The 14,006-nt window shown below is 45.0% G+C and overlaps 1 protein-coding gene across 1 annotated transcript in view; it reads left to right on the forward strand.

Moving 5' to 3' along the window:
* USH2A (usherin) overlaps nucleotides 1-14,006 on the forward strand; it is a 3,586,186-nt gene that overhangs the window by 3,433,424 nt on the left and 138,756 nt on the right. The gene's annotated exons all lie outside the window — the stretch shown is intronic.

A 14,006-nucleotide genomic window follows, 5' to 3' on the forward strand; every position in this document is an offset into this window, starting at 1 on the left:
TATATAGGTTTATTCATTTAAATCTGGCGTTTCTAGATACTGAGTATATATGAGAGGTAATCCTTGCCCACTGCGGTTCGTCTATGGTAGTTTCTAATTCTGTCTGCCATGTAAGTTTAAGTTTATTTAGAGGTGTATATGTGCTTTTATGTAGGGTCTGATAGATTGCTGAGATCATTCCTCTCTGCTCCCCTATTGAGCAGATAAGACTGCAACCTCAGTGGGTTAGAGGTTCCTGTGCGCCTGCTCTCCATGTCTTTTGTATAATTCTTGTAACTGCGCTGTAGGTAATAAACATTCCTGATGGGATATCGAACTGTTCTTGTAGTTCTGTATATGTGCATAGTTTCACGTTGCAGAACAGGTCCCCCAGTTTTGTTATGTTATGTGCTACTAGTTTGTTAAGTCCTATTAGTGCTGGGCTCCCCATTATGTGTTTCAGGCAGGTTAAAGGCGCTTCTGGCACGTACAGAGTCTTTGTGTGCATGCACTTTAGATATTGCTCCCAACAACATCTTGTCGACTCCCACTCCAGTGGCAGTTGTTGTTTTTGTCTCCTAGGGTTCAGTAGTATGCTCAGTATCGCTTCCAGTGGGCAGTTTAGGGGGTCAATTCTATGTCTGCCCGCTCCCCAAATAAAGCTCGCGGTCATTGATGCTATGTCCTTCAACACTGCTTTCGGGATTATGAGTGGGATTGTTGAGAAGTAATATAACAATCTGAGCAGCACTATCATTTTAAGCAAGGCGATTCTTCCTGACACTGTTAATGGTAGTGTTTCCCAGAAGCGCATGTTGGATCTTATCATTCTCAGTGCTCTGTGTATGATCCCCTCTATCAAGTCTTCTATTTTATGGTATATGTTCACTCCTAAGTATTTAAACGTCTTAGGTGACCAGGGCAGACCTCTTGTATCATTGATCCTAGCAGTGCCTTCTATCAAGGGGAAGATTGCGGATTTACTCCAGTTGATTTGCAGACCTGAGGCTTCTCCGAAGCTCTCTAGCATATTCATTGCTCCCGGTAGGTCGGCCTCAGTATTCCGAAGAAAGAGCAGCATGTCATCAGCATAGAAAGCAATGTGGTGAGTCCAGTGGCTAACCGAAATACCTCTAAAGTACCGCCCTGTTCTGGCCATTTAGGCCAGAGGTTCCACGGCCACCGCAAAGAGTAGGGGCGACAATGGACAACCTTGTCTGGTGCCCCTACCTATCTGGAAAGGGTTTGATATAGTGCTGCCTGTTCGTACTTTCACAGTTGGGTTAGTATATAGCAGTTTCGGCCAGCGGATAAATCCCTCTCCTAACTCCAGCTTTAACATGACCTGTTCTAAATAATCCCATCTCAGGCTATCAAAGGCCTTCTCGATATCTACTGATATAATCGCTGCCTGTACCATTAATGTTAAGCATTGACAGTGGTCGGTATGAGCGGACATCATTAGGTGGTCTATCTGTTTTCAATAGTGGTACCATAATAGCCTTATTAGTGGACTGAGGTAGGCTTTTACTGTTCCATGCCTCTGAGTACAATGTGCACAGATGTGGGGCTAATTGGTCCTGGTATAAGTTCTAGAACTCCATTGGGAGTCCATCAGCACCCGGGACTTTGCCTCTAGCCATACTTTGAATCGCAGACTTGATCTCTGCGATCGATATTGGTTCGGCTAGGGTCAAACTCTCCCCGTTTCCCAATTTAGGGAGGATAAGGTCTTCCAGCTCCCGCATCTGGGAATTATTAAGAGTTTCGGTAGGAGGTGCATATAGTGTAGAATAGTAGTTAGCAAAGCTAGCGTTTATCTCTTTCTGGCCATATATACTTTTACCTGGGGTTTCTTCTATTTCCACTATGACTGTTTGTTGTTTCGGTGGGTTAGCGAGCCAGGCCAACGGGGCGCCCGCCTTATCTCCCTCTGTGTGTTGTTTAGTTAAGTATTACCTATAGTCAAAGCGTGCTAGTCTCGTATTTGTTTCAGTTATTTTTGCTTTGGTTTCTGTTAACAGGGGGGCAATGTTTGGGCAGTCCGGGCGTCTGCGCTCGATATCCCTGAGGGAGTCTTCCAGCCTCCGGAGTTCCATTTCCAGTGACCTTCGAACCCCTATGTTCTCAATAATGCACGTGCCTCTGATTACTGTTTTGAACGTCTCCCACTCAATGGATCTGGAAGATGCCGTCCCTGTGGTTTCTTTAAAAAACTTGTCAATAGTTGTATGAAGTAGGTGTTTAAAAGCTTCGTCTTCCAGCATTTCTGCTCTGAGGCGCCATGTTGGGATTGTCAGCCTATCTCTACCCCAGGCCAATGAGTCCACCAGAGGATTGTGATCGGATATTGTGCAGCTAAGGTATTCAGCTGCTATTACCTCACTTTGTATTTCGGCGGATGTTAGAAAAGTGTCAAGCCTAACATGTAAATCGTGTACTGATGAGTAAAATGAGTAATCCCGAGTGTGCAGGTTGAGTTGTCTCCAGCAGTCTCCCAGTTGCCAGTGTTATTGCCATTCTGTTAACAATTTGGTGGTTTTTAAAGCCTGAGAATGTGTTAAGGGAGGATGAGGTCTGTCCAGATTAATGTTTGCTATACGATCATATTGGGTCCTGCTAGGAGTGGACCTATTTCGAGGGATAGCTTGTTAACATTTTTTCCCTGTTCTTGATTTGGTGGATATATACTACCTATAGATATATCCTTTCCCTCCAATCTTCCAACTACCATTACGTATCTCCCCTCTTTATCTATGATCTTGTGCAGTTTTTTAGAGGGCACACCAGGACGGATCCATAGTAGCACTCCTCTGGCAAATGCTGAATAATTAGTGGCAGTTATTTGACCTCCTCTCCATCTCTTTTTAAGGGCGTTGACTTCTTGCTCTATGAGGTGAGTTTCTTGTATTAGAGATATATGTATCCCCCTGCGCTTAAGCTGGCTGTACACCTTGTACCTCTTAGACATATTATTTAGGCCCCTTACATTCCAGGTGGCTATTTTATACTTCGTGGTCATTATCTAGGTTTACTTGCATGGAGCGGCTGTGATGTGTACCTTTTCCCAGGCGTTTAAGTTTATGCCTCGAAAGCGTGTCTCTGATGTGAAGGCTATATGATTTGATAACGGTGAGTGCATGAGTTATTCCCCTTTCTAAATGAATAAACCAAACTCCCAACTCCCTCTCCCCAGGAACGGTGACCAGAACTATCCCCATCCAAACTATTAGAACTTTACCTAACATCCTATAGGTGGGTGGGGTGCCAGAGGCCAAGAGCCTACGCCCCGGACCGCTCCCGTGACCCAGGTCAAATATATTAGCTGCCCACGGGTTATTATTCTTACTAGACTGCTTTTAACGGTTCTAAGTTTTGCTTCTCCCCCTCAATACTACAAGCTAGTTATATTCATATCATTACTAACGAGACCTCATCTTATCAAAGATCAAATGATATCTTCCGACGATCTTGGCGTCACTTTGGGCATACTGGTCAGGGTGTCCTATGAAGAGATTGAGGAGCCCCCACTGCTCGAGTCATGGTCTGAGACATTTCCAGAGGATTGGGTCAAGGGGAAGGTCCCTCCACTCAGTGCTGCAGCCGCTTTCACTGCTTCTCGCATTTCTTGAAGCGTTTGGTGTCTCGGGGGGCGACCTTCGTACTTCTTTTAGTAGATCTGCTGCGCTTCCTGATGGATGTTCGAAGATCTTTGCGCTGGGGGTTGGAGGAGGTAATGTTCAGAGACTCCAGCCAATCCCAGACCAGTTGTGGTGATGTAAAAAAATGCGTCTTGCCCTCGTACTGCACTCTAGGTTTGGCCGGAAAGAGCATCGCGTATTGTATTCAGTTTTTGCGTAATATGCGTTTGGAGTCTTTGAAGGAGGCCCTTTGTGCTTGTGTTTCTTTCGCAAAATCTGGGAAAATCATGACTCGCTGGTTTTCCAGTTTAATTTCACCTTTCAGACGGGTTTGAGCTAAAATGTAGTCCCTGTCTTTGAAATGAAACAGTCTCGCCACTATCGGTCGTGGTCTCACTCCAGGGGGAGGGGGTCTGCCAGGGACTCTATGGGCTTTCTCTATTGCAAAAAATTATGAGAGGACCTCCGGGCCACAGTTTCCTTGAACCAGTTCTCTAGGAAGGATTCCATATTCGCTGCAGATGATTCCGTTCCCTCCGGCAGACCGATCAGTCTAAGGTTGCTCCTGCGGGTGCGGTTTTCTGCATCTTCTGCTCTTGTTTCCAACGTTTTTACCCGAGAGGTAAGTTCAATGAGGTCTGTGGTCGAGGATTTCTGGGTTGAAATTAGTTGTTCAAGCGCCTTCTCGTTTGATCCCACTCTTTCTGTGAGTCTACGGTGGTCATCCCTTAATAATGAAAGGTCCACAGTCAAATTATCTATCTTCTGTTCAAGGGCTTCGCGAGATTCCCTGATAGCTTGTAGTATAGTGTCTAGTGTCGTCTCATGGTTTATTGAGCTATCCTGAGAGCTTAGTCTGGGGATTTGTTCAGGCAGCTTGGATACTGTGGTTTCTTCCAGGTCTTGTCCCTCACGTTTTTTCGCTTTACCCATTTCGCTGCTTCTGTGGTTATTTACGAGGGCAAAAATTCTTCATCTGTTAAGCACAGGGTATTAATAATCCAGAGTTTTAATGGAATGAACTCCTCTGTCGTTCCGCATATATTCAATGAGGTGTTCGATTGGGCGGGATTGTATTGTTGTGAGGGATGGCTTATTACTTATTCCCTTCCTGTTTGTGTTAAGTCTTTGTCAGAGAGTTGAGGCCCCCGGGTGGGGGGGGGGAGGAGGTTTAAGGAGCTGCAGGGTTTTGTGCCCCAGATTATTTGGGTGGGCTGTGACTCTCCAGACATAGGTTGTTTGCACTCCTACCGTTCACTTGTTTATATTCAGGGGTTGTTCAGGTTTTCCTTAATTGTAGGTTTTATTCTGGGGTTGAGTTAAGTTCTAGTATTGCGGTATATATTTTGCCAGGAACACCTTCTTAATTGAATGTGGGGTGGACAGCTCCTGTGATTCCCAGCGCCTCGCTAATAAGGAACTGCAGGCTGCAGTATGGGGAACAGTCCACTCTGCTTTAGCCGGGTAGGCCGTCCCAATCAGGCTCTCCCACACTGTCGTGTCTCCCCACTCCTCTTACCGCGTCTCACTTTCAATTTCCATCGAGGGTGGGGGTTCGCCGCTGTTTTCGATTTGCTTTTGGGGAGTAGAAACTTATCTGCAGCGGTCGCCGATGCGTTACGCGCTCTCCTTTAGGAGGAGCGCTCCGCCAGTCCGGTGCTGAGTCGCGGTCGCCATTTTGTTTTCGAGCGGCCGCGGAATTAAACTCCTGTTCCTCCTCTGCTGTCGCTCGGTTTCTGCCGGCGGCAACCCCACAGGTGCTGTGAGCCTTCACAAAGTGGAGGGGTCGTCAAGAGCTCCGTTCGGGGCTTTTTTAGTTACTGGATTAGCTGGGCCCCGTACACTGCTCTCGGAGCGTCGCACTAGGCGTGCTGATTCATCGGCTGCAGGCCACGCGCCGAGCTGTGCACTTCCTTGTACACATAAGTCTATTGCATTGCATTATTTTAATTAAAATACACTGGTATTCAACATTTGGATCTTTGAAGTCTATTTCTTCCTTGTTAGTTTTTATAATTTCTCTTTCTTTGTTTACAGATCTGATTTTTTGTTTTTAGCCTTCACGTAATAGGGTCTAAATCTTATTAGAAGTGGGTAATGTCATAATTAATTCATTGCAATGTCTTGATATCCCTTTCAGTTAGAATTTCCACTGGACCATACAGTCAAAGCTCGTTCCTCTCAACTCTGAGACTTCAGCCATTAAATCCTCTAAATTATTAGCTGAGGTTGGCGATGGATCCGCTGTATTTATATTTTGCTTCCCAACAATAGAATGCAATCTGCCCTCACATTCCATACATCATTTATGCAGGGAACTGGGTGTCATATCACACTTGCTGACTTCTTAATAAGGCCAAAAGCCTCTGGCAGCACACAGCTTCTTTAGAATATAGCTGGGTCATGTGGGACGGGGATTTAAGTGATAGCAAGCAGGCTTTGCTAAACATTTCTCCCTCAGCCTGGCAGCTGAATACTAAATAAGCATCACTCTCCTAGTGTGTTCAAAGAGAGTGCAGTTTTGAAACCTCAAAAAGCTTTTATTATTTTACTCTGTGATGGGTGAAAGCAGTGCTTCCACGTCCCCCTGATGTTATGCCCTACCAATCTCTATAACATGGGCAGTTGGCCCCATCTGATCCCTTCCTGACCAACGCCATCCCACTGCCACCTTGTTGTCATCCAACCTCAGCTACTTGTCATAAAATTGCCTCTTACTGTAGCCCTATGCACATTGCAAAACAGAGTGGCCACATATCCACACCTCTTTCTTTTTACTGCCTGCACCCTTCCTAGAGAAACAAACAATCCATTAAGTACCAATGCATGCCCACAGACCCTCGGGAGTAACATGCTTCCACGAGTTCCCAAAGCTCCAACTGCACAATAACTTTAGCCTGTTTCCCAACAACCCAGGCTGTGTTCCTCCGTTACTGTCCCAATTCTAAACCCAGCCAGCCTCCTAACTGTAAGCATTTTCACAGCATTCCAAGCACCTAATTATTTGCCACCCTTCCACCATCCTTTTTGAGCACCCCTTATTCAAAGGGAGCCACTATATGTCCTTACTGGACAGCCCGAATCTCAGCATCACTATCTTGTCTCCCGGCAGCCTTGACACCACTGGCATGGAATCAAGTTGTATGCCTTAGAAGGTCCTGATTTCACCCTTGAATGTCAAGAGGAAGCTGTGTTGTGGCCAGTTCTTAATTAACTATTTCTGCTGAATTTACCTTCTCTGCTCTGTGAAGTCGGGTTCTCCGGATGATTCCCTTAAACCCAACACCATCTTTAAATTACAGGACTTTGTTCTTCCCCGCTTTCTTGAAATAGTCTATCTTTCATTGTGTAAAGCCATGGCCCTCGTGCATGGAAACAGGTAAAAGTTACCCCTCTTCTGAAAAAGCCTTCCTGTGACCCCTCCAGGCCTGATAATTACTGCCCTATTTTTCTACTCCCTTTTATAGCTAAGGTGGCTGAAAAATATGTTAATAGACTTCTAGCAGAGTTTTTAAAAGCTAATAGAATTCTGAGCATCTCTCAAAACGGCTTCAGGTCTCATCACAGCTCAAAATATACCCATTAGTCTGTTACTAGGACACTTCACAGAGTGGTGGATGAGGGCAGCTCGGCAGCCCTTATTCTTTTAGATCTGAGTGCCGCCTTTGACGCTGTCTCTCACAAGATGCTTTTACAATGCCTTTTTGACATAGGCATTCAGGGCAAAGCATTGTCCTGGGTCAAATCCTACTTAGCCACTGCTCTTTCCAGGTTATCTCCCCCTTTTTCTTCATCTCTCAGATACCTGGACACGGGGTTCCTGAGGGCTCCTCCTTGAGCCCCTCACTGTTTAACTTGTATGTTACATCTCTGCCTGAGATAGTGAGACATCTTAGGGTCTTGATTATATCATACGCTGAAGATACCCAACTTATTTTTTCCTTTGTCTGCTGATGCCTCTCAGGACATTACCAAATTCTAGAGGTGTATGCTGTCAGTGGCTAGATGGATCCATGATAATTGCCTAAAACTGCATGCAAGTAAAACAGAGATCCTATTGTTTGGCAAACATACGCAGCCATGGGGAAATCTGTGGTGGCCAGACTGTCTGGGGCCTCCCCTGTGCCTAAACCTGCAGTGAAAAATCTAGGTATATGGCTGGACAATGATCTTACACCTGAGAAACAAGTAACTACTCTGACACATACTTGTTTTGGTCTTCTGAGAAGGCTGAAACTCATTATTGGCCTCTTTCAACCACATATTTGCCAGATGATTATCCAATTTCTCATTCTATCCCTCTGGGGTTACTGTAACATTCTGTGTCTGGGTTGCAAGAAATCCGCACTAAGGAGGTTACAGTTGGTTTAAAATGCGGTAGCCCGACTACTGTTTTCCTTCCGAAGTTCTGCCCGTTGCAGGTCTCCTTCGCAAACTCCACTGGCATCCGTTGGAAAGGAGAATTCAATTCAAAGCCCTTTGCTTGGCACACAGAATTATGAACACCCAAGGTGCCCCATCCTTTTATGACCTGATCTCCTAACCAGAGCACTTCTCTTGGCTGATCTTAACCTGGTGGTTACTTATCAGTTTCATCGGAAATGGGCTGGCGGCCGCTCATTTCGAGTATTAGCCCTGGTCCTCTGGAACAGTTTGCCTCTTAAGCTAATAAAAATTCAGAATCACCTTGAGTTTAGGAAAAAGCTCAAAACCTGGTTCTTTCCCTTAGCTGTTTGATGTAGTACTTTAGTCCAGTGGCTAGTGCTTGGAAGCCCAGTTGTTGGGGCAGCCATGCGCTCTAAAAGTCTGTCTAGCATAACATAACTAGGTCAAAATCATCTGTCTTTTGCAGTGCACATGGAACCTCCCAGTGCCTTGGTCATTTGTTCCATTTGATTTCAACCATTTTTTATTACATATAAATTAATTATAATACAGTACAATGATAATAGGTAAGACAATAATTTATCAACATGACAACATCAACAGATTCAGATACTCACTATGTAGATATTTAAAACATTACAAAATAAAAAATGTATAATCCTGTGAGGAGTAGAAAAAAGTGAAAGTGAAACAGAAGGCCGGAAGGGAGAAAAGAGAAAGGAAAAAAGAGAGCAAGAGGCAAACCTTTGAGAACTATTGAGATCAGTGCATTGCTCGCACAAGGAGGGTTGATCTTTTGTGAATAAAGATCCAGTTTCAACCATGAAAGCCAAGAGGATTTGTTATTGAAGGTAACATTGGGCAGTGTGTTATCTGCACAGCACTTTTAATAAAACAAACCCATGCCCACCATGTGTGATACAAAATATTATTGTAATTCTTGCAATTGGAAAGTACAGATTTATTTCTTATAGCTAGAAAAATGTCAATAAGAAAACCATACAAGATAGATATAGATTTTACCAACATGAGTTGGGGACAGTTTAACATTAAAAATATTAAACAACATGACTTTGATATCTTTCCAGAAGGGACGTATATGTTTACAGTAAAAAAGTAAATGGTCTAAGTCACATAGAGGATGATCACAGTGTAAACAAGCAGCCGAGGACAAGCGTCCTTCTTTGTGTAAACATTCAGGGGTCTAGTACGATCGATAAGCTGACCAAAATTTACCTTGCAGTGTAAGGGAGGAGATTTGGTGACACAGGAGAGAACCCCCCATATTGTCCTAAGATGTGGAAGGAATGGATTCAGTATTACATTTGCTCCCCTTTCTTCTCACAGAATTTGAATCATTAAGGTTGTGCAGCATTTACTCATTCCAAGCCACTATCTTCACCACCCAATCCAGGAAAGGATGGAAGGTTTTAAACACTACGCAGACCACCAATCAACACAAGCCATCAGCATAGCTTTGTCAACGAAACAAAATTCAGTTGAACTAAATCCCCAATAAGAGAAAATTGTCAGGGTAGATCGGCAGCAGATGACAAGCCAATTTGTCTTTCCCACTTCAGCCCAAACACTGCTGTTTATATTCAGACCAAACACTTCATCAATGTTTGTGTATCAAATGGAACAACCTTCTTCTGAGGTATTTGTGGTGAATCAGTCTTTATTCTCCTTTTGGTTTCGTGGAAATGATCCCTAAAAAGGATACCATCATGGTTGGAATGGGGATTTTCTCAAAGGGTCCCACCTACCTTCTCACAGCTCATTAACCAATTTACCTTTCACCACATCCTCTAATCCTATAACAGGCTTCAAGATATCAGCCCAGTGTCATCGGCGTGGCCTTTGTGGATGGAATCCTAAAACCATTTTGTCTCTCAGACATCAAGATATTTTAAGAGCACTGCTGTCCATATGCTTCTCATAGAATATGCTAGGATAAACTGGCCTCTTAGCCAGTTCTCTCTCCTTCGCTTTGGATTCTTCCTTGCTACATGTCTACCTGTGCAGTAGATTAATTACATCTGTGTGTTCACTAGCACAGATCTTTTCCTTGTATGGTCAACAAGTGACCACTCAAAGAGGCACTATGCCCATTTCGAGCAGTTTCATCAGCCCCACCTCTTCTGGCTTTTGTTTTGCCATATTTTGCCATTCAAGTGTTTGATCCTCCTCAGCTGCCGTCACCAGACTTACATTTCTCCTCTGTCTTACAGTGCTGATTAACCCTACATGTGTTGAGTCTTGTCCTCCAATCTCCATGTCTGCTCCATCCAGTCTGCTAAAGTTAATTTTACTCACCTGTGTCACTCTGTCACGTCTACTCTTTCTACCTTTTCCTGCTCCGGTTCTCCTCACCAAGAATCTGTCCCAAGAGTTCCACTGTTTTATATGAAACCTCTGAAGCTGGCTATTTTCCATCTCCCTTCTATCGCTGTCCCCTGGTCCATATCTGTCCCAGTCTCCCCGTCTCATGCCCACTCTGTCACTCTCACATGCAGCCCACCAGTCCTCTGCATACTCACAGTCCAGTATCCTGTACCTAGGAATGCAGAGACCCTGTCTAGCTAGCCCTTTTATTGCCTGCATCCTTCCTTACCCTGACACTCTCTTCTCTCTGCTGTTCCCCTCCTCGGATGGATGCCGGCTGTATCTCAACATTGTCTCCCTTCTCTTCCTCTCCTTGTCCCCAGCATGTCATCTGTGGTGCTCACACCCTTGTTCCTCAGCAGCACCACAACCATTGCCTTCACTTATCACCCTTGTGGTCTGGCAACTGTGCATCCTCTTCTGCCATCTTCTCTTCTACTTTTGATGAGCCTCTTAATAACTCAGTGATCCACATCCCTTTGTCATGCAGCATGTTGCCTATCCTGTGACCATTCCTTGGACACCAGGTTCTCGGGCCCCTACATCACCCCTTCCTGCTTTATCCCTTCATCCCTGTTTCCACATACGTTCAACACTCTGACTCTTCTTCAGACAAGAATATCCAAATCCCTTCCACCCTCTATTGTCTAATACAGGCTTCATCTTCATGGAATATGCATCTCTAATCTTGCCTTTCAATATTGATATGCTTGATAGGCTTTCAGTGCACTTGCCATCCAGCTTAAATGATTAAGTGTTCATCCAGGTGGAAATCTTACCCAAACAAGAATTCAGGGCATCAGAATTGTGGCCCTGGGCAGATGACAAAGAAAAGATAATCTGAGTGTCATCTGCGTAGGAAAACAGGGTAAGGCCGCAGCTTTCCAGCAGAAGTGTCCCACCGTTTCTTGGTCTCGTCTCAAGTGCTTTGGTGCCATCTATGCCCACAACTCAACTTTACCTGTTTTTGCACCTTCCAAGTCTCTCTCCTGTCTGGGGCCTAAAGAGTATCTCACCACCTCTCAACCCCTTGCTACTGTGCCATCCACACCTTCACGCTTACTTCAGGTTGGCCCGCTCCTGTGGCCCTTCCCTTACCTCCTTTGATAATGTCAGCACCATCTCTTCTTCTCCTCAGGGACCGAAGCACTGTGGATCTCGGGGCCTGCACACTCTCTTCACTTGATTTTTTCTTGCCGGAAAAAAAGGCTGTGGCCCCACCACTTCCAGACCTAGCCTGCTAATTTTTCCTTCTGACTTATCCAATAGAGAACTATCTTCTAATTTTGGGTGCCCTTACACCTCTCCCATCCTGGTGGAGAAATCCATGCCATTACAGCCTCAGGCACAACCACGGATGCTGCTTTTTTAAGTCTTCTTGTCTGAACTAGTGATGTGGGGGACCTGCCTTCTGAGATCTGATATTGATCTGCCGTACTCCGCACTTCCTCATGGCCCGCACAACCACCCCCCTTCAGAAAGCAAAGCAAAATTTCTGTGCTAAAGAGACTATAAAATAATTCTTTGCAGGCTCTGAAAATGCAACATTCCACTAATTGTCGGCCCCTTCCAAGGTCCTTCACTGGATGGTGATTCCTTTTGCATCTGCGTGTGGCCCATCTTTGAGACCCTGCAATGGACATATGTTGAGTCCAGCTCCCTCAATTTTAGCTCATGAGCTAACAACATTTTTCTCTCCTCCATGGCCATTGCCATTTTCTCTGCTTCTGCCTCTCTTTCCATCCTGGCCCGTTCCAGCTCGAGTTTCTCAAGCTCCAAATAATGCCTATGCTCTGCCTTTCTGTCCCTCAGTTCCTCGGGGAGTCAGTCCTTTAGAAGAAACACTGCTGCCTGCCCTGGAGGCCCTCCCTCCAGGAAGGTCCAGGTTATCCACCAAATCACCATGCATGCACCTCCTCATTCACAGCCATATTCTCCACTGCTGTGTGTCCCTCAGGCTCCTTTGCTGCCAACCAGGCCCACAGCGCCTTTTGCAGCTCATTCTTCTTGGTGGAGCTTTTGATCGGGCATTGGAACTCCCAAAATTGCTTGAGCTGGACCACTGAGTATTTCTCCAATTTCTCCACCTCAAACACAACTTTTGAAACAACTGCTGACGGCTCCGGAGAGTGAGGCATGTTTGTGGACAAGGTTCAATAAATATGCAAAGTCTGCAGTGTTAAGTCTGAGATGTTTATAGGGCTACTCATGCAGGTGGCACAATCAGTGCTGCAGGCCCACTAGTAGCATTTGATTTACAGGCCATGGTCACACATAGTGCACTTTCCTAGGGACCTACCAGTAATTCAAATGTGCCAATCATGGAAAACCAATTACTAATAAAATTTGGACCGAGAGCAAATGCACTTTAGCACTGGTTAGCAGTGTTAAAGTGCCCAGAGTCCTAAAGCCAACAAAGACAGGTAAAAATAAATTAGGAAAGAGGAGGCAAAAAGTTTAGGGATGTCCCTGCAAAAAGGGCTAGGTCCAACAGTCACCTTTTTGTTTTGTTTTATTTTCAAAAAAGTGTGTTTGATCCTCACTTTGTGACCGTGACAGCAAGGGAGTTTTGAGCAGTTCTGAGCAGTGGTGGTTTTATCTGAGTAGAACGTCACCACGCAACTCCACATAGTAAGTGATAATCTTTTAGTGCCGCTTTGTACTTAAGTTTTTTTCCTCAGCATAAGATTTTTGCCAGGACCTTTCCAGAAGCTTACACTGCTTTTCTCCCCACACAAAGTCTCATTGAACCAGGAGCAGAGAGTGAACTCTGGCTGAGGAGCTTGGTTTAGCAGGCAGGATTGTATCCAGAGAATCCCAGATCTAATCAGCATCCATAGGTTGATCTAGATTGACGGACTGCACTAGACTTGGTAAGGTGTTTGGGATTTTGTGGGGGAGGGGAGATCTAGTTTGGACCAATTTCAGGAGATAGCCGGAGGTCGAGCCAGAGCTGTAGAGGGCAGTGAACAAGTCTGAATGGAGAAAGGCACTGCAAAGTGGTCGTACCAGAGTAGTGGCATGAGGAATGGGGTCAGTATTAAGGTCCTTAATATTCGAGATTTTACATTAGATGTCCAACCTTATGCGTGTGGACGGAGTTAATTAAACCGAGATTCCCGGCAGTAAGTTCCTCAGTAATGGCAGAGCCTAAACTACAGATGGGAACCTCCCGATGTATATTCAAATCACCAAGCAGCATAAAATTGGTGTGTTTAAAAATATAGGTATAAAAAAGTATGGTATAGTGGTAAAAAAGAGCGTAGTTGTGCTACAAGACGGTCCAGTGACTGCCACTGAGATAGTACCAAAATAAAGCTAAAAAATCATTGATAAATCTTCCACCAGTATGTACAAAGGAGTGGGGTGGATGTGCAGAGAAGTGGGGGTAGTATTTTATCCCAGACAGGCATGTCCTTGGAGGCTCTTGCAAGTCCTGTCTTTTCCAGGATGTGCAGGAAGCATGTCGATGTAACATAGGCCTGGCACAATAAGCTGGTGACAGTAATGTCTTCCAGGTTGTGCTTATATAAGGGGAGCTGGGTCCAGGGGCTGACCTGTGACAAGTCGTTTCATTGTGTTGTTGAAAGCATTGTCTCATTATAATACAAAACA

This window comes from Pleurodeles waltl, chromosome 5, assembly GCF_031143425.1.
Source record: "Pleurodeles waltl isolate 20211129_DDA chromosome 5, aPleWal1.hap1.20221129, whole genome shotgun sequence".
Lineage (NCBI taxonomy): Eukaryota > Metazoa > Chordata > Amphibia > Caudata > Salamandridae > Pleurodeles > Pleurodeles waltl.